At 41.7% G+C, this 25,867-nt stretch overlaps 1 protein-coding gene and 1 long non-coding RNA gene across 4 annotated transcripts in view; both read right to left on the bottom strand.

The window, feature by feature from the left end:
- CYRIB (CYFIP related Rac1 interactor B) overlaps window positions 1-25,867 on the bottom strand; it is a 66,724-nt gene that overhangs the window by 10,874 nt on the left and 29,983 nt on the right. For 2 of the 3 annotated variants that reach the window (XM_081874647.1, XM_081874646.1), the window contains exons 2-3: window positions 12,613-12,689; window positions 9,444-9,477 (exon numbers count right to left, since the gene is read on the bottom strand). The gene's annotated coding sequence lies outside the window, so the exon portion shown is untranslated. Of the gene's footprint in view, window positions 1-9,443; window positions 9,478-12,612; window positions 12,690-21,431; window positions 21,510-25,867 lie in introns of those variants that run through there. The other variant, XM_081874648.1, reaches the window with a different exon arrangement.
- LOC309349159 overlaps window positions 1-25,867 on the bottom strand; it is a 174,445-nt gene that overhangs the window by 138,454 nt on the left and 10,124 nt on the right. The gene's annotated exons all lie outside the window — the stretch shown is intronic.

Raw genomic sequence — 25,867 nt, 5'->3', positions numbered from 1 at the left:
ATATATGCAGCTACCTGTTCTACTTCCCTGGATCTCCCCCCCCCCAAAAAAAAAAGAAAAGTGTGCTAGGAAGGGAAAGGTGGGTCATGTCTATTGTTATTTGATTGTTTGCGCTTTTATTATAGCCAATAAAATGTTTCTTGAGGGCAACAGTTGGTACTCCTAATGTAGCTGCAGAGGCAGAATGCAAACCAATGAACACAAAGTAAGTGCCACACAAACATATGAACTCCGCAGCACAACAATACAGCAAGAGTAGAACTGCAAAAGTCCCGGTCATTCATGGCAGCACAAAACCCAGGCCTAGTTCTCACTGAGGGAGTAAAGGCATATCTAGAATGCACCTCTTCAGAATGCAAGGCAAGCGCCACGTGACCAAACTCTTCTTTTGATAAAGGATTCTTTCCATGTAGGAAATTAAACACTAGGTAGGTACACTACCTAGTAGGTAGGTAGCCGTGTTGGTCTGCCGTAGTCGAAACAAAAAATAAAAAAATTCCTTCCAGTAGCACCTTGGTCTCTAAGGTGCTACTGGAAGGATTTTTTTTTAATTTTTTGTTTAAACACTAGAGGTTTATTCATATTTCCTGAGACATATGGGATAAAACATAGTTTTCTGTTGTATCTAGTCTGTACACTTCGCTACAAAAATCACTCTGCTTCAACCATGCAACGGTCGGCGGCCATTTTTGTGCAAGCATGTTATTACATTTTGAAAAGGGCTACAGGTCCATTAAGATGGATGGCACTGCAGAAATGCCTCGTTTTAGATCTAAGAATCTCAAGTGCTGACAGTTTAACAAGATGTCAAGTCTGTGCTCCAAGGTATCACATTGAAAAGAAAGATATTCTTGGAAAGCCAGCAGAGTGTGGCTTGAACGGTGCATGAAATCGTCTGTTCAAAAAGCTATTACTGGTGTGTGAAGGATAAAGTACTTGGCCCTCAATAAAACTGGCAAGGCTGTAAGCTTGGATGTTTTTTACAGCAGAAGTTTGTATTTCAGAAGGCCCTGCAATACAAAGACTGCCATACCATACCGAGATAGATTTATTCCCCAAATACATCACAGCATCACCAATTTTTCCCCTCCACCAATTCAACAGAGTCCACACCTGAATTGTCTGGGAGGGGAGAGGGGTTATTGGTTTGTTCTCTTTTGCTTTTAGGATGCATTTTCTGCTTTTATCCAGTATTTTTATGCTGTGAATTGTCCTGAGATCTTCAGATGAAGGGTGGCGTACAAATTTAATAAATAAAATAATCTGGCTATGACAATTTAATTCATTTTCGTATCCAGCTGTAAGAATTTCGCTTTCTAAGCCCGCTTCCCATGAGTTCCCCTTGGAAGCAAAATTAAAGTTCAGCTGATGTCTGTTAGATGCGATGCAGTCTACCTAAGAATACTGCTTTATTTGAAGTGGGGGAAGGGAAAGCAGGGAAGAGCCTCACTAACATAATATACCAGTCACTTCATCTCCTGGCAGCAAATGCTCTTGAATAACATCCAATGGGGTCAGCTTCCTTGCAGAATAAATTTCCAGATTTCGGGGAGGTGGGACAGGCATGGCGGGCTGCAAAAGCAGGAGAGGAAGGGGATGTGTTGTTGTGTCTGGTGGCTTCTTAAGAGTTTAAAAAGCTATTCAGTGTACCTGTCATATTTAATTTGAAAGGCCAGCAATTCTTGCTATGTGACTTGAGATTCTATTGTTTTATGATAGTTTCTGTCATTACTGCTGCTAGTACCACATACCGCCCCAGATGATGGTGTGCAATGGCAGTAACACTGTCTTGGTGGGCTCAGCCAGGAGAGCTAGGAGAAGGGGGCTTGGACTGCTCTGCTTATCAAGTCAATTTGTTCTGGCCATAAGACATACATACACACAAAGCAAGCAACCACGGGAACCAAACAGTGCACTGGTACAAATAATTGCAATGAACTGTATCATCATTTTTTGATGCCACTTGAGAAATCAATTAGAATGAGCAGAGACATCTTTTCATATCTCATCAAGTTGAACAGTCCTTTGCTGGTGTTCAGTAACAGAGGGGGGAAATATGTGAATGCCACATATTAAAGAATAGTTTCTAAGGATTGTAAATAATTCCTATTTGTAAAAAAAAAATCAAAAAAAGGCTTGCTTATTCTTCCTCCCACCCCTTAAAGCTCATGTATCTACTTAACTTTAATCCTTAGCTTTTGTCTATTTCTTTGGGCTCACTTTCAATATCTGATGCTATTCTATAGAGGAACTGCAGCCTGTTTAACGCCTGCAGCCGTGTGACTCTACACCACTAGTCAGAGCAGATTATTACACCGAGGATCCCTTCCAGGGCCTAAAAATAATGCATCAAATTTAAATGTTTTTTGCCAGCTTTGGTTTCTAGTGGTTGTGTACTAAAGACTCTTGACTGCCCTTGCTTAGCGTCTCCTAATCCCTCCCAGCGGTTTCTATGGTATCAGCAAACAGCTCTCTTAGGCCCTGTGGAACCAGGTTGTGGGAATTCCGGAGAAACGCTGCTTCCAATTTGACCTACTTTCGCAGAATAAGACATACGGGATGCCACATTTGATTACAATTACTCTGCCCATTACAGCCTTATGGGGTTGTCTGATGCAGAGTGCCATGTCAAATTCAGACAGGCGGAAAGCCCAGGCATATTTTCAAAACAACACTGGCACGCACGGCCTTCATTCTGAAAACATCCCAGGCACATTTCAGCTTGGGCTCCGTCGAGATAAAACGAAGGAGAATTACGGGATGTAATAGAAATTCCCAAGAACCAGAGATGACTCCCCTCAGGGGTAAGAGTAGGTTAATAACTATTTTGTTCCCAACTGGTGAACAAGACTCGCGGCTCAGTGAGTGGTAACCTCGCTCCCTCGTTTTCAATATTTATGGAGGAACAAGCAGAGATACAGAATTTTTCACCGCCAAGAACTGACGAGTTTTGGGGGGGGGGCGGGACTGTTGTGCTTTTTCGCTTGGAAAAAAAACAATGCAGAAGATCAAAGTCAATAAGATAAATCAGACGGGAAAAGATAGCATGATTTTAGAGCTAATTCTCTAACCACAGAAGGAGGCATGACTTCTATAATGTGCCTTTTTCTTAATAATTCTCAAAGGAGCAGAGTTTCAAGAGACTTAAGCTAAAGAGTGAAATCCAATGCTATGAAAGCAGATTTCCCCTTTCTCTCCTCCCACTGCAGCCCCCCCCGGTATTTGTCTGAGGGTACCCCAACCTCCAGCGCAGAGTTTGGAGATTTGTGGGGGTTGCAAGGCAGGGAGAGGGAGGTGAACTCCCACTGGGCCAGCAGATGTCTGTTTGGAGATAATCCTGTTAAAACTTGTACAGAATAAACTGGAATCACAAAGAAATTCTCCCCTCCCTGCAAAAAAGCAACTAAGGCCCTAATCCAGTTCTCATCATGAGAGAGTTATGGACCCAACCATTTGCACCTAACGCTGTGTTTTAATAAAAGTAGTTTGAGGTTGTTTGTTAAACTGATGTGCTTTGGTTGCAAGGAGCTTTTAAAGTTATTTTTAGTCATTTGTCATGTTTTTTATTGCCACTTGTATTAGCTGTTTTGAGTAAATTTTTTTTTTTTAAAGCGGCATAAAACTGTTCGGCCGTAGGTAACACACCACTATTGTGGTTTCCTCTTCCTTTCAGTCGGTAGAGAATGAGACTCTTAATCTCAGGGCTACGGGTTTGAGTACCAACAGAAAAAGATTCCTGCATTGCAGGGGGCTGGACTAGATGACCATTGTGCCCCTTCCAACTCTATAATTCTATGATATTACAATCTGTGAAAATGGAATAAGGCTCTGTTCTAACAATACACAAGCGCCACAGTTCTGTAGCTTTCAAGCTACACAGCTCTGTCAAGTTAGAATGGTGATATATAACTTCAAACATACAACAATTATCACTCAGTTTTTCCAGTTCTAAATAATTAACTGATTAGTATTTACTCCTACTGGAAACAACATGGCAGTGACTGCATGCAAACTTAAATCTGTGCAAACCTGCTTGACTTGCATAATGCATTCCTTAAAATATTTTTAGCATATTTTTAGCACAAAATTCCAAGGTGCTGGCTGCATGACATTGAAATGTCCAGGAACATCAGACAAGCAAGTCAATCTAATACTGAAATAAAAAGGACTAATTGCTGGGCATCTAAGGAGAACAGGATTTGGTAACATCCTCTCTTAGCATGCCACAACTCTGAGCTGCAGGCTAAGAAGAGATTCTTAACACAGATAAGATTAGTCAGGTAAAATGGCCCTTAGCAACAGGCAACATCCTAAACTGAGCAGCCAACTGGTTCTCTTTATATATCCAAGCATGCTACTTATGAAAGCAATGCACAGAAAGCAGTCTTGCATAGTGAGATACTAGTGCTCTCCTTTTCCAGCAAGAGATTCGGATAAAAAAAAAATCATTTGGAGAGGCTGAAGCTGAATCTAATAGCAAAGAGAATATAAAAACTCGCAATTACTTCTCAACACACTAAAACATCATCTCCAGGCCAAACTGGATGTGATAGGGCAAGCCATGTGGATTTTCATACAATGCCTGCTCCACGCTTATACAAAAGGGGGAGGGTTTACTCTTTACACAAAATGGAGGGCACAAGGGAGGGCAGAGAAATAAACTTTTAAGTCATTTTTTGCCTCCTCAACTCAGTACTGGAAATGGGCTGGAGAAAATGAGCTTAAAAAGCAGCAGTGTGCAATAAGAGATAGCAATGGAGGTTTCTTCTCGCACCCAATGCTTCTTTTCAGATAAAGAAAGCAGATTGAAACACGCACAGAGAGACAATTAAAAAAAAAAATTAAAACGGAGATGTTGTATGGCTGCCCTAGGCTCCTTCAGGAGGAAGAGCAAGATAAACATACATTAATAATAATAAGCAAATAGGGAAGATACATCACTATGGCCCTGTCACATCTGGTTTGCTCCTTACTGTGTGCATTATTTTATTATGCTGACTGGTAAGTACTTTAGTTGGATTAATGCCTGGAAATGTTAGGAATCAGGGGCCACAGTAGTCAGTGGTGACTAGGCTTTGGTTTTCCCTTTCACTACTGTGTCGTAAGTCAAATCCAAACAATGCACCACAATTATTTTATTCTAATGCCACCTTTCCTCCGAAGGTTCCCAAGTCTGTGCACATGGGTCTCCTCCTGTACATTCAAGTGCCTTCCATCAGCTTCGGATGGTGGCCCAGCTACGCCCTATCTGGACAGGGATAGCCTAACTACTGGTGTCTATGCTCTGGTAACTTCAAGGTTAGATTACTGCAATGCATTACCGTATTTTTCGCTCTATTGGACGCAGTTTTTCCCCTCCAAAAATGGAGGGGAAATGTGTGTGCGTCCTATGGAGCGAATGCAGGCTTCTGCCATAGCCGCGCGCAACCCCTCCGGCAGGGAGAGGCTGCACGGGGCTATGGCTTCTTTAGCCCTGTGCAGCGTCTCCTGGGATGGAGAGGCTGCACGGGGCTAAAGGGGAAGCCAAAGCAGTGAGCGGGATCCATCCCGCTCGCTGCCTTGCCTTCTTCCATAGCCGCGCGCAACCCCTCCGGCAAGGAGAGGCTGCACGGGGCTATGGATTCTTTAGCCCCACGCAGCCTCTCCCGGGATTTATTTGACGTGGAAATATTTTTTTCCTTGATTTCCCCCCCTAAAAACTGGGTGCGCCCTATGGTCTGGTGCGCCCTATGGTGCGAAAAATACGGTATATACAGAGCTGCCTCTGAAGACGGTTCGGAAACTTCAGCTAGTGCAGAATTCAGCGGCCAGGTTGCTCACTGAAGCAAGGTGGCTTAAGCATTTTACACTGATCCTGGTCCAACTGCACTGGCTTCCAAATAGTTTCTGGGCCCAATTCAAAGTGCTGGCTTTGACCTATAAAGCCTTAAACGGCCCAGGACCACCTCTCTCCTTATGAACCTTCCCAGACCCTGAGATCATCTTCTGAGGCCCTTCTTCATGTGCTTCCTCCTTGAAAGGTCTGGAGGGTGGCAACACGAGAACAGGGCCTTTTCTGCAGTGGCTCCCCATCTGGGGAATGCTCTCTCCCCAGGGAAGTTTGCCTGGCGCCTTCATTATACACCTTTAGGTGCCAGGCAAAAACGTTCCTTTTGAACCAGGCCTTTGGTTGATCTGTTCGACAGCCTATACCCTTTTAAAATGTGGCTCTTTTCTGTGGGGGTGTTATTGGGTCATTGTTTTAATTCTGATTATATATTTTGTCGTTTGAACAGTGGAAAAGGCTGGGCCATTATAGAGAGATTTAGTGGTCCTTGATTGGTCGGTGATGTGGTAGCGTTATACTATATTACTTATGCAAATTGTTATGCTGAATTCGTACTTTCCATAATCTGTATACGGTGTTGGTTTTATAATGTGTGGTTTGCTATGCCTAATAAAGGATTGATTGAAAACAATGGTACCTTGGATTACAGACGCTTCAGGTTACAGACTCTGCTAACCCAGAAATAGTACCTCGGGTTAAGAACTTTGCTTGAGGATGAGAACAGAAATATCGCCGCCGCGGCACAGCAGGAGGCCCCATTAGCTAAAGTGGTGTTTCAGGTTAAGAACAGATCTCCGGAACAAATTAAGTTCTTAACCCAAGGTACCACTGTATTTAGATTTTGTTCTGTGAACCGCCCTGAGACCTCCAGGTATAGGGCAGGATATAAATTAAATATATAAAAATAGTAATAATAATCTTTACAGTCACCCTTTGAAATAGGTTCACCAGAGAGTTAGTTACTGTCATCTAGTGAGCGTCATCGCTGAGTGGAGACTTAAAATCATATCTCTCTGGTCCCTGTCCGATACTATAATCATTATGCCATGCTGGTTCTAGAATTGCATTGCTTTTCTCTCCTCATGCTACAAATTTTGGGTCACATTAGTTAATAACCTCCGATTCTAGTCTACTGCTGTTTTGCCTCTGCTAAACTAAGGGACATGCAACAGCTTGGATCTGGAGATGTCTACTCAAGCCATAACAAACAACTCGTATCAGCCACCATTCCACTAGAGCTCTTTGCAACAGTGAGGCCTCCTACAGGAGCCTTGCTGGAACCAACCCACTGTTTGCCTCCTCCCTTCCCAGAAGCTTCTCCGGCAACGGCCATCATGTAACAGCAGAAAAGACTGGACACCTGAAGATAACGTGTTTTCCTTTTCCTTTCCTATTCACAGAGTTGAGTTTAGCAATCTCCATATACAGTACCACCTCCAGTTGCGAATGGGATCCGTTCCGGAGGTCCGGCCACATCCCGAGAAATTCGCAACTGGAGGACTGCTTCTGTGCATGGCACAGTTTAGCGCTTCTGCTCATGCGTGCGGGGTGAAACCCAGAAAAATACTTCTGGGTTTGCCGCGTTTGCATCCCAAAGTTTACATATCCAGAGGAATACGTAAGCGGAGGTACAACTGTAACTATTAATGCATATTGATAAAGGAGATCTTTTCACAGAATCATTGAGTTGGAAGGGGCCATGAGGATAATCTAATCCAACCCTCTGTTTTGGCAATGCAAAATCTTATACATACCCTTTTATTCAGGAGACTGAGATTCTCTTTTCTAAAGTCAATGTAACCAGAGATGGCATAAGAAACAGATTTTAGGGGATAGTGAAATTAACTTCCATACATGTACAAGACTGGAAATAATGCAACTGCCGTAATTATACATTTACTGTGAGCATGAAAAAATATTTTATGAATTTCCTTCTGAGTCATGTTTGTCATTCCTACCCCATCATTCAGCATTCTCTTTTGTACTGCTGACATCTAGTGGTCGATTTTAAGTATACCAGCTCATGTTGCCCAAAGTAATACATAATTTAGGAGGTCAGAGCTGCAAATAGAATAATACTTCTTAATGGTTTTCTCTGAAAAGCTGTCAAAAGTGAATGCATTTTCGAAACTCTACTCTTCACAGTGAGGAGAAATTGATATCAACATGTTGTGCAATATTTATAATAATGAAAGCAGCTCTGGGGGAGGGGGGGGAGGAACTCAAGGTAAAACTAAGCGCGGGAAATGTGTTTGTAACCCAAGGTACCACTGTAAAACTGAATTAAAGGTAAAGGTAAAGGGACCCCTGACCATTAGGTCCAGTCATGGCTGACTCTGGGGTTGTGGCACTCATCTCGCTTTATTGGCCGAAGGAGCAGGTGGCCAGCATGACTGGCAAACTAGAGCAGCACACAGAAACACTGTTTACCTTCCTGCTGGAGTGGTACCTATTTATCTACTTGCACTTTGACGTGCTTTCGAACTGCTAGGTTGGCAGGAGCAGGGACTGAGCAACGGGAGCTCACCCCATCGCGGGGATTCGAACCGCCGACCTTGTGATTGGCAAGTCCTAGGTTCCGTGGTTTAACCCACAGCGCCACCTGCATCCCCAAAAACTGAATTACTCTGTCTAAAAATGATGCATGTCCAAAAAGTGTGTCACCAACATGAAAAGTTTGGAAAGCTCTGATCTAAGCTGTATTTAAATAGATACTAAATATTACTATACTCCTAACCCATTTTTCTTGGGTCTCCCCAGGGTCTCCAATCCAGGTAACTGATTACACCCCACAGTCGCTTAGCTTCAGCAATAACTGCAGCATCAGGACATTTATTGGACCCAGTATTTAGACTGCTTGTCTTATCAAGTAGGTGACTAATGAACAGAATAATCCTATACACGACTACTCAAGAGTAAAGCCTATTACATTGGGGTGGTCTCTTGTGTTATTCAAAAGCACGCTACAGAAAAAGAAAAGGACATGAAATAAATGAAAGAGCATTTTCTTATTTAGTATTCTTGTCTAGTATCTCAGGAGAGAAAAAAACAACTTTCTTTCACCAGGGACATCCTATAAAGTTCTCTCATACCAGTTTATGGGTACTAACAAAAACCAAGATTGCTTCTTAGGTGATAAACTTCATTAGAAAACTATAACATAAAGTGGACACTTACACACACAGATGACTGCAGCTCATGTGAAACTCGTATCAATATTTAGGAAGACAATATTTTTGTGCAGACCAAATATTTGTGTGCCCTTTAAGATACCTTCGAAGCACTAAAACGTGAACACCTGTGCCAACACTCCTGAAAAGGAGCAGGACAGTGCTTATATCCTGCCTTTCTGTCCAAAGGATTTCTAATGTGCGTTAGCATTATGCATAGGAACAACATACACAGTGATTTAGTTCCCTTAGGCCAGTCTTGGGACCTGGGGCCCTCTGTGTGACAACTGCCACCAGCCCCCAGTTAGCACGGTCGGTCAACGGTCACAGATGTTGTAGCCCAACAACATTCAAAGGGCACCCTGATGGAGAAGGCTGCCTTAGCCAAAACCTGGGTGCGACACACACACACACACACACACACACACACAGAGTGAAATTCTCACCTATAGCCAGTGCTTCTCTGTTTTTGTTCCCAATCTAAAAACATAAAAGAAGAACATGTGAAACCAACTCCACTAAAGTTTCGCATAACAGTTCATGTATTTTCTCTCTCAACTTGCGGGGAGGGGGGGGATATAGACCCATGCAAGCACCTCTAAAGAAAAAGGGAGAAGATTTGAAGAAACAGAACAGAGCTGAAGAGCACTCCTCCAGCATCACCCTCCAGAAATAACCGTCCAAGCAGGACTGGAAGCACCACAAAGTAGTGACACCCAACCCTAACTTCAACAGCCACTCCAGGATACCATGGTCAATGATATCAAAAGCCACTGAGAGGTCAAAGAGGCACTACTACTACAATATTGAATTGTGCATTAAAGATACTTAAGAGCTCTTAAAGAAAGCAAGTACAGTGGTGCCTCGGGTTAAGAAGAGTGGATTATAAATTTTAAAGAAAGAAAAATTGTTCAAATAAAATTTAAAGAGTGCTTTGAATGTAGGGTTGCCATATTCCCCGAAGTGAAAATCTGGACAAAGTTACAGTGGTACCTCGGGTTAAGTACTTAATTCGTTCCAGGGGTCCGTTCTTAACCTGAAACTGTTCTTAACCTGAGGTACCACTTTAGCTAATGGGGCCTCCTGCTGCTGCTGTGCTGCCGCCACACGATTTCTGTTCTCATCCTGAAGCAAAGTTCTTAACCTATTTCTGGGTTAGCGGAGTCTGTAACCTGAAGCATATGTAACCCGAGGTACCACTGTATCCAGAATACTACGGAAGACATAATGTGATTTCATGTATGTTACCTAATATAGTAATATGGAATAGGTAGCAGCAGAATCGGGCAAGTGTTAGTTTAGCTAATGGGGCCTCCCGCTGCTGCCGCTGCGCTGCCGCAACACGATTTCTGTTCTCATCCTGAAGCAAAGTTCTTAACCCGAGGTACTATTTGTAGGTTAGTGGAGTCTGTAACCTGAAGCGTCTGTAACCTGAAGCGCCTGTAACCTGAGGCACCATTTAAGCCCCTGCTTAAATACCAGCCTATTTTCACTAGTATCCACATCTCTTTATTTTAAAAAATTAAGGGGGGAAAATAGTTTGAAAGTATCAATATAACGTGTTCCTAATCAAACACCTCCCAGTGACTAAATGCTCCCGAGTAAAGAGCAGAGAACAGCCTTAATGCCGCTGAACACTTTCTGAGTATCTCTCTTACACACCGAATAAGCATAAGAAATGTGGGGCCTGGTAGCCAAATTCAGACCCCAGAGGATCAAAGTCCCAGGTCCCAAGGAGGTGAGGGCTTTGTGCATATGAGGTGCTTGATCGCACAGAAACAACCTATAGGCGATGGGCTCATTGACCCGGTCCCTTCCAAAATGAACTGCAACAGAGGCTCCAACGGAGTTCTCTCCTTATTATGCACTTCAGCTGCTCGCTCCTGGGTAGAATCCAAAACACATATGCAACAAGTGGGAGCAGCTGCAATGCATATGGCAAGAATTCTGCTAACGCCACAGTTGCTATTCAGATAGCGGTGTGTGTGTGTGTGTGTGAGAGAGAGAGAGAGAGAGAGGGAGAGGGAGAGAGAGAGAGTGTGTGTTAACAGGAGCCGCCTAACAGCACCTTGTGTGAGTCAACAGGTGGAGCCAATGTTACCAAACCTTCAAGTCCTCTCAATTGGAATCAGAGGCCCTATTACAAGTAATTTGTTGACTAAGGGAACTGACATATCTGATGCTTCATCTTAGCTTGTGGGGTTTTAACATAAAAATCAGTATTACATGGTAACAAGTAACTGAACATGCAAGGGGGAAAAGGACAACCTAACAGTTCACTACTGTTCAGTGGTGTGGGCCCAATCAAAAAACCATCATTAAGTCAGAAAAGCACCAACCAATTTGGACATGTCAACTGTAAACAATTGCGATCATTAGTATTTCTTGAGAACAGCCACTGTGAATGCTAAACCACAGATGATGACCATGTTCTACTACATCATGTATTTCGGTGTTTTCTCATTTCATTTGTGAAAAGACTGGCAGGGGGCAGTTTTGCTGTGCCAGAAAACCAAAAGACTGCTCTGGTTTCCTTGGACAGCTACTACTTTGCTTTCTGGGCAAAGAGACTGCTAATCCTGCACAAGCTGGGAGCTGGCCTTCTTACCTGAGCAGCTGAAACTTGAGAGTAAAAAAATCAACCTCCCAGATCACCAGAAAATATGTTTTGGAAATTGTAACATTTGGAGGAATGATTGTGCCCATTCTTCATCACACTTGACAAACAGGTCTACAAAAATTCCTAGCCCATAAGAATATGCACGAGTCTGCATGCCCAAACAAACCTATGTTGGTAATCTGTGGCATTACCGATAGCCTGAAAGAAAAAAGAAAGTGTATTCTTCTTCCATTTTTTCAAGAGCTTTCTTGCTCGGCTGCTCAAAGGTAATCTTAACTTGCCACAGGCAACCAGGCAGTTTGGCTATTTTACAAAATGGTATTTGGGCTATTTCACATGTTTCCAGAGGGTGGTCTGAAAGCTCACCAGTAGGTAACCTATTTCACAGAAACCAGTTTGTCATTACATCTGAACAGAGCAAACCATGGTTTGTATCTGCTGTCAAAACAGGATTGCTAAATTAATAGTCCATCCTCTCACCAAGGAACCATGGAAATAAAGTGTTGTATCCAACATTAGTCATTCCGCTAGCACAATACTTCTATTCATGCTACAGAACATCCCCCTTCTCTCCTTCAACATATCCTAAAAATCTAGTCTTAAGAACCCCCTGGAGCAGATTTTGGGGGCATGCAGGGAGACAAGAGGCAAGTCCTCTTGCATGTGCAGAAGTCCACACATACAGCTTCTGATACAATTCTAAAAATATGTGGAAGGCAGAATCTACATTATCACCAACCTAAATTTCCCAGAATTCTCTGTAAGAATCCCTGCTTCTTAAATTGGCATGAAGGCAGATATACCTTTAAATTCTAGACGTAAGATATATCGTGCTTTTTTCCCTTTTAGGAAACAGTAATCCAGCCCCCACATAGAAGGAATGGCTGCAAGTAAGGTAGCAAGCTTATGTGTAGCTTTGAACAGTAAAAATCAAAGTCTCTCACAAAGAGTGGGAAAAAGATATTTATAGGCAAGAACATCTAACAAACGCTTACCAGGTGACAATATTGTCTTGAAACTTCTGTAGACTCTCACTCCTTAAAAGGCAGGCGTAGCAGCTTATCTGTGAAACCTGAAAAGATGAAAGAATAGAACATATGAAAAACTAGACAACCCATTCTAAGGCATACTGGTATTTGTCTCTCAGAGAAGTAAGTATAACCAATTCCAGGTGACTAAATCTAATAAAATACTGAAATATATGAGTGACATAAAGCATTGTCAGCCCCTTGCACAACAGATTTCCCCTTCCCCAAATCTGTTTTGCAGTGTTAGGGAACCCTCCACAGCACATGGGGGCACAGGGGGATTGAGAGAAGTCTTAATGTGATGTTGGATATCCCAAATTTAAATCGATACACAAACACAGAGTATAATTCGCACAAACAGTGGGGATTAAACACACCATGTGCTGAAGTGTCTTTTAGTTTATCTGTTTTATGATCAGGAAAAAATGAGTAATTAAAATATGTTGTTCTACTGTACCCATAATAGGCCCATCCATATCAGATCACAGTTTCTCTACTCTGGTTTTTAAAAAGTAAGGCCAGGGAGTTCCTTAACATATTATAAAAAGCATGGCCATCAGTTTATTTATTCAAAAAGCAGTGTGCAAATGAGAGAGAAAAGGGCACAAAACATCAAAAGGTAACAGAGTAACAGGAGAAATTAACCACCTACTATTTGATTCATGAGGCCAGCCCACTTGTCCCAAGATTACTTAACATGCTTACAACACAAGGATGGCCAAACAGTACAGATACATGAGCCAGGCATGACCTAGAAAAGCATTTAATTCAGCCTCTGGAGGCTGAGCAAATCTGGAGTTGTAGTCAGTCTGAATATAGTTTAATTTGTCTGGGACCAGAGGTGGTCCCAAGCTGCAAGATATAAAAGATTAAATTGTGGACACTCCTCTTTGAATTTTGTAAGTAGTGCCCAAGCACCCATACACCATCCTTTGCAGTTCCTACAAGAAGTTGTCACCAATCTTATAAGAAAGCCTGGAAGTCAGATTTCTATGTTAGTCTCTTGCAGCAAAGCAACAAAGGGTGATAACCGACTAAGTCACAGAGTAGGGCCATTCATTTCAATGGATCAAGTCAATTGATTCTAATAGGTCTTACATACTCCCAGTATGACTAACACTGTATTCCAGTATATACACTGTATATCAGTAAAGAGTCTTGGGGCACCTTAAAAAGTATAGTCCACAAAAGCTTCTGCCATAATCAGTAAATTTTTATGCTACTTTAGTAATGCTTGGCTTGAAAGAAAGAAACAGGTACCAGTCAAACCAAAATCAACACAGGTAGAAGTACATTGCCATGAGTAGCAACCCTGTAATTACATCAGCCAATTAACAGAGATTTCTGGGGTTACCCCAAGGGAAACCAGCAACTACATCAACTGGAACTTAATTACCCTTTTCGCCAACTGAACTAAAGTTTGAACCCGTCTGCTAAAGATTCAGCAGCAGGCTTTTGATAACAGCTGCCTCTGGTCAGAGGTGGGTTTGATCTCTGCACAGTTTCTAGGACGGACTTCCTAGCCCCAACTCAATCCTATACTGAAATTCAACAACCAAAATCCGTTTCCATAGGTTGTTTTTTAAAAAAGCAAGTATCCCAAGAACAACAATAAAGCCAACTAAAACAGTATCTGCAGTACGTTAAAATAGTCATAAAGCAAATTCTAGATCATAAGCAGTTCAGAAAAAGTCTTCATCATTTATTGCCCAAAGGCCTCCCTGTGCAAATGGGTCTTGTTTAGCTGCCCAAAAGGCCATGACTGTGGTACAAAACCACACCACTTGAAGTTATTCTGCAGTCCCAGAGTCACAATCAAGAAATCCCTGTTCCTCATTAAAGATGAATAGTGCAAAATAATGGGGTGGGAGGACATCAGAGCCTTCATACAGACATTCAAACTAGCACTACTTTGAATGTCTGAAATGAACAAGGAAGTGAACTGTATTTTCTTCCTCTACCCACTATCCCAGGAAACCACAGAATAACTGCTTAGTGACTCCATCAAGCATGTTGACATTTCAGATCTGACGTCTACTGACATTCTGTTCTCCTGCATGAAGAGCTTTGTATAAACTGACAATTTCCATTGTCTTGCACCGAGGGAACATGATCCTTCTACAGAAGGATATCACATTACCAATTTTCTATATTTATTTCTCTATAATAAAACTGGGAATACTTGAAAAGCAGATTTCTTTTAGAGGCATGGGCACTGGGCACAACAGATGCCAAGGTCCTTCCCATCCCAAATCATTATGTCTTGAACGAAAGGAGGAGGAGGTTGGTCTGTCCCAGTACATTATTATTCTTATTAATTAAATTTCTATACAGCCATTCAGCTGAGGTTATTACAGGGCAGTGTACAATGTGAAAACACAAAAATGCATAATAGAGTAATAAATAACAACCCGCCCACACACACACCATTTAAAAGACCATCAATTTGTTTTAATTAGCCAAAGGCCTGAGAGAAGAGGAATCTTTTTGCCTGGCACCCAAAGATATGTAACAAAAGTACCAGGCTAGCCTTCCTGGGGAGAGCATTCCACAAATATAGAACCACCGCAGTAGGGTGGGCGATGTCTGGTTTTCAGCATGGAGATATATCACCAGGTAAATATTGTGATACACCAATATATCACAATGTATGGAATGAGGATGGAACTATGTAGAGGAGAATGGGACAATGTCCTGGCAACTGCTACTACTTAGGCAACTAAAAATGACAAAGTTTTAATTATCTTTAACATATTGCTACAACTGTTATTTTAATGTACAGATCATTTTTAAATTAGCACATTTTCTCTAAATTTAAAAGCTGTAGATATCAAAGGTAAGGTGAGAGAATGTTTTCTAAAAATTTAATTACATTACTAAACAAGAAAAAAGCCAATTCTGTGTCACACTTTTAGATATTCAAATATAATTCACTATGGGTCTTAGTTGACTACATGTATACATCCCACACCACCAGTTCTTTTGACTGATTGTCAATTTTCTATACCAGGCCAAACTAGAAAGAATGGATAAAAATTTACAGAACAAAAAATTCTTAAGACAATTTTTTAAAAAAATGCCAGAAAAATTTGCATTTCAGCATTCTCTAGCAACAGAAACACCCTTTGCTTTTGAAGAACATTGTCAGCCATGCTGAAAACACTTTCACATGGCACACTTGTTCCTGGGATAGCTAAAAACCTCTTTGCAAGCGCCTTCAACATTGGAAAGGATGCCTCTTGTGCCTTTCACCACATCAGAGGGAATTCATCAAAATTCACTCTTTGCATAGCCATATAGTCTTGTAGCTCTCCTCTTGCTTTCATCACCTGCCGGGCCCTCTTCTTCTTCTAAATCTTTTTTTTTTTTTTTTAATGGAGTTGGTCGGGTATTTGGCTCTGTAGAAACAGCACACAGACACAAACACAGAGAAGGACAGAAACGAGAAGGGAGACATAAAAATGAGGGAGACACAGACACACACACACACACACACAGAGAGAGAGAGAGAGAGAGGAGAAGGGAGGAAAGAATCAACTGTAAAACATTATGGATTCAGATTATTATGAAAAGAGAAGAAGATAGTAAAGTGAAGGAGTTAATTTTATTAGAAAGAAGATATTGGAGAACTGTTACAAGGTGATTCAATGAAACTCAGTTAGGGAGGATTCGAGGAAGTCAGTTAACAATGAAAATTAAAGGGGGTCTTAGAAGTAATATGTGTTTATATTTTTGTTTCTTTTTTAGTATTGTAATGTCTTTTTCTTTGTGTGTTTTATATGTTATATCTGTTATAAATGTGGAAAATCAATAAAAAAATTTGAAGGAAAAAAAGAAAGGAGAAGGGAGGAAAGAGGTTTAAACAGGGCAAGGTTGTTGTTTTTAAACAACAGGGCAGCAACATGGGGATTTTGGTAGGCAAGGTGGAAAGGGCTTTCTGGTCTTGAGGGGGCCCCGGTGGGATTTGGGTCTCAGGAGGAGCTGGGGTATCAGGAGGCGCCCATGGGGGGGGGGGGGCCTGCCAGCAGAGAGAGCCCAAAGAGAAGGGAAGGGAGAAAGGTGCTCCCAGCAAGAAATTCAGACTAGCATCTCTCTCTGCCACCAACCAGCCTGGTGCCTGCATTTAAAACAAGGAGCTTGTGGGTGTCTATATTACTTAGGAAAGTTCCCAGATAGGTTGCTTTCTTCAGCATCTGCTCTTGTGGTTCACTGACCCCTGCAAGAGGCAGGGGAGAGCTGAGAGGCGGCAGGAATCGCGAGAGAAGCAGTGACCAGCTTCACGGTTTTCCCCACATCGTGATTTTTAACGTAGTGCGCATGCACATTGTGATTCGCAATATATACTGATACACCACCCAGCCACTGCAGAAAAGTCCCGTTCTCGTGTTGTCACCCTCTGGGCCTCTCATGAAGAAGGGCCTCAGATGATGATCGCAGGGTCAGTTCCTATGGGGAGTGGCGGTCCTTGAGATCTTAGTTTCATGCCTTAGCTTCAGAACATTGCAACACTGCCTGGGCAATGGCTATTTCCCAGCAGGCTCCTCCCACAACACATTACTAACATCATGATGTGCTATGTAGATGGCTGCAAAAATAGGAAGAAAAAAAAACCCTCACATTAATCAGTTTTCTCATCAAACTTGAAATAAATGTGTGGCAGTTTCAAAGATGGCTTGGTGCAACATCCGCTTTCTGAAAGTCGATTTTGTTGCCAGGCGTCTGGAAACTCCATACAAGATGGAATGTCCTAGGATAGCACTGCACGTGTATGTTAGCAATGAATGTATTTTAAATCAAAGAACAATCAACACCACAAAAACTCACTGGCTCACAAATCATTTTTCTTTAGCACCCCATTACGGAGACAAGATTTTTCCCTAACTAGTAAATTCGCCTAACTGCTTTGCAGATCAGCAAAATGGTCTATAGTCACACTTGATGTCATTCTATTACTGAAGTTAAGCAAGACTGGTCTTGTACGTTACCTGGATGGAAGACTAACCAGGAACCATATGTTGACAACTCTTGAGTTCCTTGGAAGAAGATTGATGCAAATGACCAGGAGCCCACAAATATTGACTGACCTCTGTAGTCAATCATTATTTGTAACTGGTCACAAGTCTGCCCCCTTCCAAATTCTCCAGCACACATAAAGGACATGGGGGAGGGGAGAGGTCAGTTTCCCATTCTGCACACACTCTAATAATGCCTTCAAAGAGTTGAGCACAAGAACTCAATTAATTCACACCAAATTTTGAAGGCAATTAGAATCAGAGACAGTGTGTGTGTGTGTGTGTGTGTGTGTGTGTGTGTATTGCTGTCATAAAACCCCCCAGAAAAGCTTGGATGCCAAATGAAAAGGGGACACACACACCCAGATGCCACTCCATCACAAGAACACAAGAGAAGATCTGCTGGATTAGGCCAAAGGCCCATCTAGTTCAGAATCCTGTTTTCACAGTGGCCAATGTGATGCCTATGGGAAGCCCCAAGACAGGATCTAAATGTGTTCTCCCCTCTTGCGATTCCCAGCAGCTGGTATTCAAAAGTTTTCTTCCTCTTTGTACGCAAATAGAAGACTGCTCCCGTAGAATTGTGCCTGACAAATTAGGCATGGGGAGGCATCTTGTCATAATGGAATCAAGTCGATGGTTGCCAGAAGAAGTCAATGATCATCAACAGCAGCCACATTTGCAGAAATCCATACTACTGCAAGAAATAACTCACTTTCAGAAGGACACAAGATGAGTACTTTAAAGGAACCTAAAAAAATTAGAGGAAGTAGCAAGGAAAGTAAATGAAACCACTGCAGTGGATTATGTGCAAGACTTGCTGTATTGCTTAACTGCAAACCAGTTCAATTGCTCTTTGGCAAACCTGCAAAAAGGAAGAGCTCTTTCCTATAGTCTGAATACTGAGTCAGCATCACAACTTTATAGGAGCACTAAAAATGCTTTCCAAGTAGAATTTGGTCTTGGGCAACTCAAGCAAGAAATATCAAGATAGGAAAATGAGAGGCCTCTCAATCAAAGTAAACCCTGTCGTATTTAGAAAACCACAGATGCTGCCCTGGGAAAGCTGATGTGTTAAGACCCACAGCTTCGTGCATGATCAACTACAGAAGAAAAGAATCACACAAGGAAATGGTACGGGCACTTTGCTTGCACAACCCTTATTTTCCACCTCACATTCATTTATCTTTCAATTTTCAAAGTTAAAATATACTAGCCATCACAAACAAAAATATACATCTTACGTAATAATATTTGAGTCCCCCTGACTGGCTGACCGGTCACACAGAGGTATCAAAATTGTTAGGACACCCTTCATAAGGGAGGAAAAAACAGAGATTTGTAGTATGTGTAATCCAAGACATGCCGTTTCCTAAAAATGAAATATGTTTTCTTCCAGCAAACTGCTGCCTGCCTTATAATAGCTACCAACTCTTCTCAAAGAGCAAGCCTGGCCACACATGCGGTGGAATGCAAGGGTGTGGAGTTTTCCCTTTATACAGCCATCGATGAGAGATGGAAATTTTGGAGGCAGGCAGGAAGAATACACAGAGTAAATGCTGCCTTATATTCTGCAACCACATTCCTGAATGCCACTGAAAATACTCTACCTCCTCCCTAGCGTGTTCCAATTTTAGACTAACACTCTCACTGAAAGTGCATCCCACGTCCAATACCTTCTCCTGTAAGCTTTGTTTGATCGGGTTTCAATTTTGCTGTGAAGTAACAATGGCATACTAAGATTCCTTTCCCACTTTTGAATATAACAGTCAATATTTCAACAATTCTATATTTCTACCAATTAATAGCACATTGATAAAAAGTAATGGGAACCCACTTTATATTTTTATTGCCACTGACTGGTTGTGCCTGAAACTACAAACCCCTGGTACTTGTCACCCAGTGTGTCTGGCATGCAGTTTTCTCCAAATCCAGGCTCATGGTTTATTATCACCAAACCTTGGTAATTGCTTGTGGTTTGCTTGCAGATTCTTGGTTTGGATGACATGACAAGCCACACAAACCAGATGCTGGCAAATCCTAGGTTAAGACAAGGAAACAGATAGCCCAACAAAATATGACAAGCTTCAACAGCCAATATATTCCATGTCAGGCCTGGAAGACAAGGCTTGGTGCACCTAATGAGCCAGCCCCATATCTCAGAACAGCAATATTTAAATTTCCATGCATGCATTCATATGTGCACAAAAATCTCTGTGGTTTCCTCTTCCGACTAGAATGCCTTGTGCTGCATCAAATGCCCTTCTGGCAGGTCTCTAACTTTGAGGAGCTGGTTTTTGAGAGACACAAAGGCTGTGGTAGGAAGCGGCACAGTGTGCAGCTATTTGGACCCCAGATGGCTTCATGTGTTTGGTTTAAGCTACCTACTATTGATGGACAGCAGGCAACAGACTTATTCCTCTTACTAAACTATTGCTTTGTAGCTTTGCTTACAGGGGCCATCGCTAGGTAAAAAGCCAGCTATGGAGAAAGGCAAGCAATAGTCTGCAGTGCACTCAGGTAAATAATAACAGCAATGAGATGAAATCACAGTATGAAAAATAATAATATAATCCATCATGATACTGGACTAATAATGATCACAGGACAGGCCTCATGATTTCATTCTATCCAAGACCCACAAGAGAATATCATAAATATGGTGAGCAATGGAAAATTATATAGAAATACCAGTATGAATCACAAACTGAGGTGGATCTTTAAATGTTAAGAACACACTATCCTTTCTTTCTCTCATGCACATACATTGCCTCCAGTCAACTGTGAAAAGCTAAGCGTAGCAAAACCATGCTGTTCTACGTAGTAGAAAACTTGTTGGCACGGAAAAAGATACTACCCTTCAGCGTCAGCATATCCCAGCATTTTTAAGAGTGCACTCACCATACATACAGTCTCACAGTTCATTAAACAACAGCAACTGCAGCTTGCACTTTGTTTGACCGCATCTCTGGACAATAGGTTCTTTGGTCACAAGTCCACATGGTTAGGAACCAAAACATGCAAACAACACAAAACAAAGGACTCAAAGAGCAACGAAAAGTGAAGCCCAAGGCTAATTTGGTTAGGCTTACAGGTAAGCATTAGCATTCCAAAAGTCCCCATTTCATTTATACATTGAAAGGCATTTATAAACAACTTAATATTTTAAAAAATCTCTAAGCAGCATATAATATGAAAAAGCAATCAGTATCATTGAAACAAATAGAAACCTAAAACCAGCAGCACAGTAATATAAAAGGGTGAGAAAGCATATAAAAGCAAATAAACAACCCAATCACGAGGGTCAAGGGACAGCCTGAGGAAAAAGACACATCTTTACAATATATCTATACAATGACTCTTGGGGTCCCTTCCAATTCTAAGATTCTATGATCCAAAGCGTTTGATGGTTGCCGCTTCATGTAAATTTTGAGACGAAAGCACACATGCGCACGTTTCTAAATTTCATGTTGCACAGAGGATTAAAAGTAGGATGATACAAATAGTAACGGATCAAGCACAAAGAGGAAATAAAACTCCACTTAACAAGTTTGCAACCGCTACAATGTACAAATCAAGATTCCAAGATCTCCCAAGCTCTGCCTCGTGTGTTGTATTGAGGCTAACCTTTCTAGAATAAGAACACCCTGAAAGTGTGATGTCTTATCAGTTACAAGCTAGGCCAATCACACAACTGAAAGAAGCATGTTGTCTGCAAGAGCAGCTCCTAAGGTATTTTCAATACGGTTTGCAGGGCTGGGAAAGGTTACCTACCGCTGCACTAAACAACCATCTTGAACACTGCTGGCAAGTGAAAGATTTTGGTCCTGTAAGCAACAAGCTATGTTCAGAAGCAACTGCACACCGCAATAGGCTTGTCACAAGTTCTGCCTGCATTCAGTTAATGTTTCCTTCCTTCTACTGGGTTGAGTCACATCCTCCAGTTTGTTTCCCTTTTTTAAAAGAAACTAGGCTATGTTAAGAGGCAAGGGCTGCAATTCTGCATACATTTATATGGGAGATGGCCGCTTCCTCGCTGCTTCATGTATGTTACCACAAACATCACTGCACTATTCGAAAAGACAAGACTCGTATTATTATCATCCCTGTAATAGAGAAATCTTGATTTCATGCCTGAAATTTGAACTGCACCTTCCGGCGCACAGCTCATGCTCTTTATCAGTGTCCCACAACTGCTTTCCAGACTGCGGCTAACTATTGTTGCCCCAGGCGTGCTAAAAAAACTCCCAGGAGAGAAAAAGCCCATTCCTGATTCAGTGGGTTTAACTAAATGTTTCCCTGACCACTGGCCATGCTTTCTGGGACTGAGGAGAGTTGCAGTCCAAAACATCGGAAGGGCACCAGGTTGGGAAAGGCTGGCATAGGAGAACATGACTAAAAGCTTACAGTGGAGGATAAAGTTTCTACACATGTCCCAAAAGATTCACCAAACAAACATTGGAGCCTTCTGTAATGTCATCCTGCATTGCTAAAAAGTGGGGTGGGAGTGGGGAGACAGTAACAGCTACAATTTTAACTTAAATTGCCACACAGCATTAGAGAACACAGAAGCAACACAAATGATCATTTTAAAGGACTTTGCAACATATTTTTGTAGCCAAACTGGTTTCTTATTAGTGTGCTTTGTATGAGGAAGTGAGAACTGTGTGCTCATTTCTTCAAACAAATCCTATTTTTAAGGGCTATACTCAGACACTCTTCTATGAAGTGCTATATTAAATGTTCCATTTTTAGAAGAGTATAATTGGGAAGCAAACTGGCATTCTGATCATATTCATCTTTGTACTTCCTATTAAAGAAAGAACGGGGGAATTTTGTTCATACAAGAATTTGAATAGTAAGCAAGCTCAGTCATCATTGAACAGGGTAGGGAGCTGGAAGGTACTCAAGACTGCCAAGCCCTATTCTAGAGGGGGGAGGCCGGAACTAGATGTGGGCCTGGGGAGGATTACAGGTGTACTGGAAACCCAGCCAAAATGCCATCCATCCTTGGGGTTCAAATGGTTAAATTTGAAAGGGGATAGGAGAGGTCACTTCCATTCAGCTTCAAAGAAAATGCCACCCCAAAGAGGCACCCCCCCCCAAGGATGCTCTTGGGAGCACCATGCTCTTCCATTTTTCTCTGTACCACTAGAAAAGACCAAAGGCTGCTCACAAAATTCATTCATTCAGTTTGCCCCTTCACCTGCTCCTCCCCCTTTTCTGGTTCTTGGCACACTGCTTACAATTCTGACCCCAATAATGGGAACGCAATTTGCTTCGCCTGCCAAACTCTTTGTACAAATACTCAGCTTTCTCAAACAATGGTGAAAAAAATTCCTAAGTAGTCGCTGAATCCACAATCCATAGACAGTGCCGTGTATACTCTTCACTTCAAAATAACGCTGATGATAAAGATTTGCTCCAAAAAAACACCCTGAATACTGCACCTTGTACAAATTATGTACCTTCAGAAACTGTGCATAATTTCTCATTTTGCACACATTATTCTGCTGTTGTTAGTTATGGGAGAGAGACAAAGAACTATGCAGGGCATAAAAGCCCCATTCCAGACCACTGCGAATCAAGCTAGTTCCCTGGTTTGTAAGATTTTGATAGGCATTGCCTACAAACTTTTAAGCATATCTTTTGCAGTCCAAATGGGCAGACACATGGTTTTTAGTGGGGGCTATCTGTGAACTGAATACTGCACATATTTCTATTTTGTGCTTTTTCAGTGCTCCCACAGAATAACAGTTCAGCACAGAGATATACATGCATGCCTGTGCACAGTCCAATCCCAGATGAAAGGCGATGACAGCTTGCAATTTGTCAAGGCGGCTGAAGGAAAGGTATTCTGTATCTGCTTTCTGGGAAGGCTGGGCCAAGAAGTAACAGCATATAAACTACTTGGGTCAGAATTACGAACCCACCTTCCGCCATGCTGAAAGAAATGCAACTCCAACTGTGAATTTAATGAAACCGCATAGATTTAGTATAGAATTCATGATGAATGACTGCACATCCTTCCATAGTAGATATTCTTTGGATGTGAAAATGAAACTGGCCTTAGCAATTCAGCCTCTACTATTCATGGAAGCTCCTTGAATTGGATGAAGACAATGCATTAACAAACAGAAAGAAAAAAGCGAGATACTCTGGATGCAGTTGACAGGATGGAGAGTCCCATCTATGTCACTCATGCTTGTAAGAGATGCCCCATCCACCTCAATGGAGCGTCCATTCCAAAGAAGCATTCCTCTGTATATGTGAACTGCTTCCTGTGTATCTCAAGAAGTGTGCATGCACACGAAAGCTCATACCAATAACAAACTTAGGTGGTCTCTAAGGTGCTACTGGAAGGAATTTTTTTATTTTGCTTCCTTCCAACAAAGGAAATAGGGGCAGCCAGGTGGAGATTCATTAGGCATTGTTAAGCGTCCATTTTGGCTTCCAAGAAAAAGAACAAGAATGAAATGTAGTGACCTGGAACTCTTATCCCTCCCAGAGTCCACTGGCCTGTTGAAATACCTGTTTAAGAAACCATCTCTTAGTTTTGGAATTCCCAAACTCACCTGCCATTTCCCTTCTACTCCCTTTCTTTCCATGTCTTAAGACTGTAACTGTGCAAATGTTATATGCAGCACATTGCTACTCCAAGCATACTATAGAAGCCCTACAGAAATACTAACTAACAGAGATTCATTTATTTTTCTTTTCAAGACCTGGCATGAGAATCACTGTCAGGTGGGGCTGCGGCTAACAAAAAGGACGGTAAGCCCCACAGCCCCTTTCAGAAGTCTACTGTTTCTACAGAATTCAAAGGGAAATAAATTTGCTTAAGCGTGACAGGCTTCTCTTTTACTCTTAATGCCATCTACACCCACCTTGTGCCCAGTGTGGTGTTTTAACATGCACATTTTAATCCCCCTCTCAAACAAGTTATACTACCTTTCCTTGCATTGTAGTTAAAAAAAAAAAAAACCAAGAAAATTCACCCAAAGTATCAAAGAAGTGGAAGTTGCACAGAACCCTCACCAAGAATCTAAGCACAACACTTTAAGATAATGGCACCTGAGGAACTACTCAACTTCTACAGATTCCCAGTCCACATGAGGCTGTCCACTAACAAGAAGAAGAGGGTCTTCTTCACAGAAGCAGTTTTGGAATCCACAACCAAAAGATGTGGCAGCCATCACCAGCAGACATGGGTTTGAAAATAGGTATTTCCAGTGAAGGGTAGGCTTATTAGCCATGGCAGCTAAATCGAACTTATATGTTCAGAGCGTACTTGTATGTTGGATGCTGGTGGCAAACAAAACATTATCACTGTGCTGCTTGTGAGCTCCCAGATCTGGCCACTGCTGGAAAAAGAATGCTGGTATTGATGGACTTTGGTCCAATTCAGCAAGGCCATTTAAAGTACCATTCAATACCTTCTGCAATTTGGAAAAAAGAAGCATTTTCTCCAGTTCACTTGGTGAATCCATTGCATGTAACTTTATTTCTGACCACACTACGCTGAGCTCTCTAAAACGAAGCGCACAGCAGTTACATAGGTTCTAATGCAGACTCCCACCCAGGCAACTTCAAAGGCCAGAACTACCTTGATTCATCACTTAGATTTCTAACCTCTTCTGGGCCAGTTATCTAATAATTTGATTTCAGAATTGATGTTGAGCTTTACTAACTTCCTGGTGTCAAAAGTCAGCCCTCATAGCTAGGTAGATATCAGCCTAACAATTTTGCAGACACATCAAAAACTTGTTTATGGCATTTTAAATGTTAGCTATACCAAACAACCAAGTTGCCAAGCTTGTTCTCTCTTTGCACTGTATGATAATCACTATCAGTTTTAATCCATTCAATTACATTTGTTAAATGAGAACAAATAATCCTGTTTTCTGACTCTTGATCAAAAATTGAAATATGTCAAAATTCACTGTGTTCCCTTGCAATTTACTGTATAAATGGAATCTTTTATAAATACAATTCTTGCACATTGGAAATACTCCTATATTTAGGCTGCTCGCCCTGTTAATCATATCCACAAGGCCATGCTGCAAAAATTTAGCCTTAATGCTGGTTTCCAACCACCAATTGCCTACACCTGCTGAAAACCCACAGCAGGGAGGGCAAATCTTTCAGAACGAAGTCCCTGCTGTTACTTCAGTGTGCCTTCCAACACAGCAAGGCTATGAAGTTATAAA

This window comes from Podarcis erhardii (genome assembly GCF_964252035.2).
Source record: "Podarcis erhardii genome assembly, chromosome: 8".
Taxonomy (NCBI): domain Eukaryota; kingdom Metazoa; phylum Chordata; class Lepidosauria; order Squamata; family Lacertidae; genus Podarcis; species Podarcis erhardii.
Note: the sequence above shows the minus strand (reverse complement) of the source record. Positions and strands in the feature narration are given on the sequence as shown.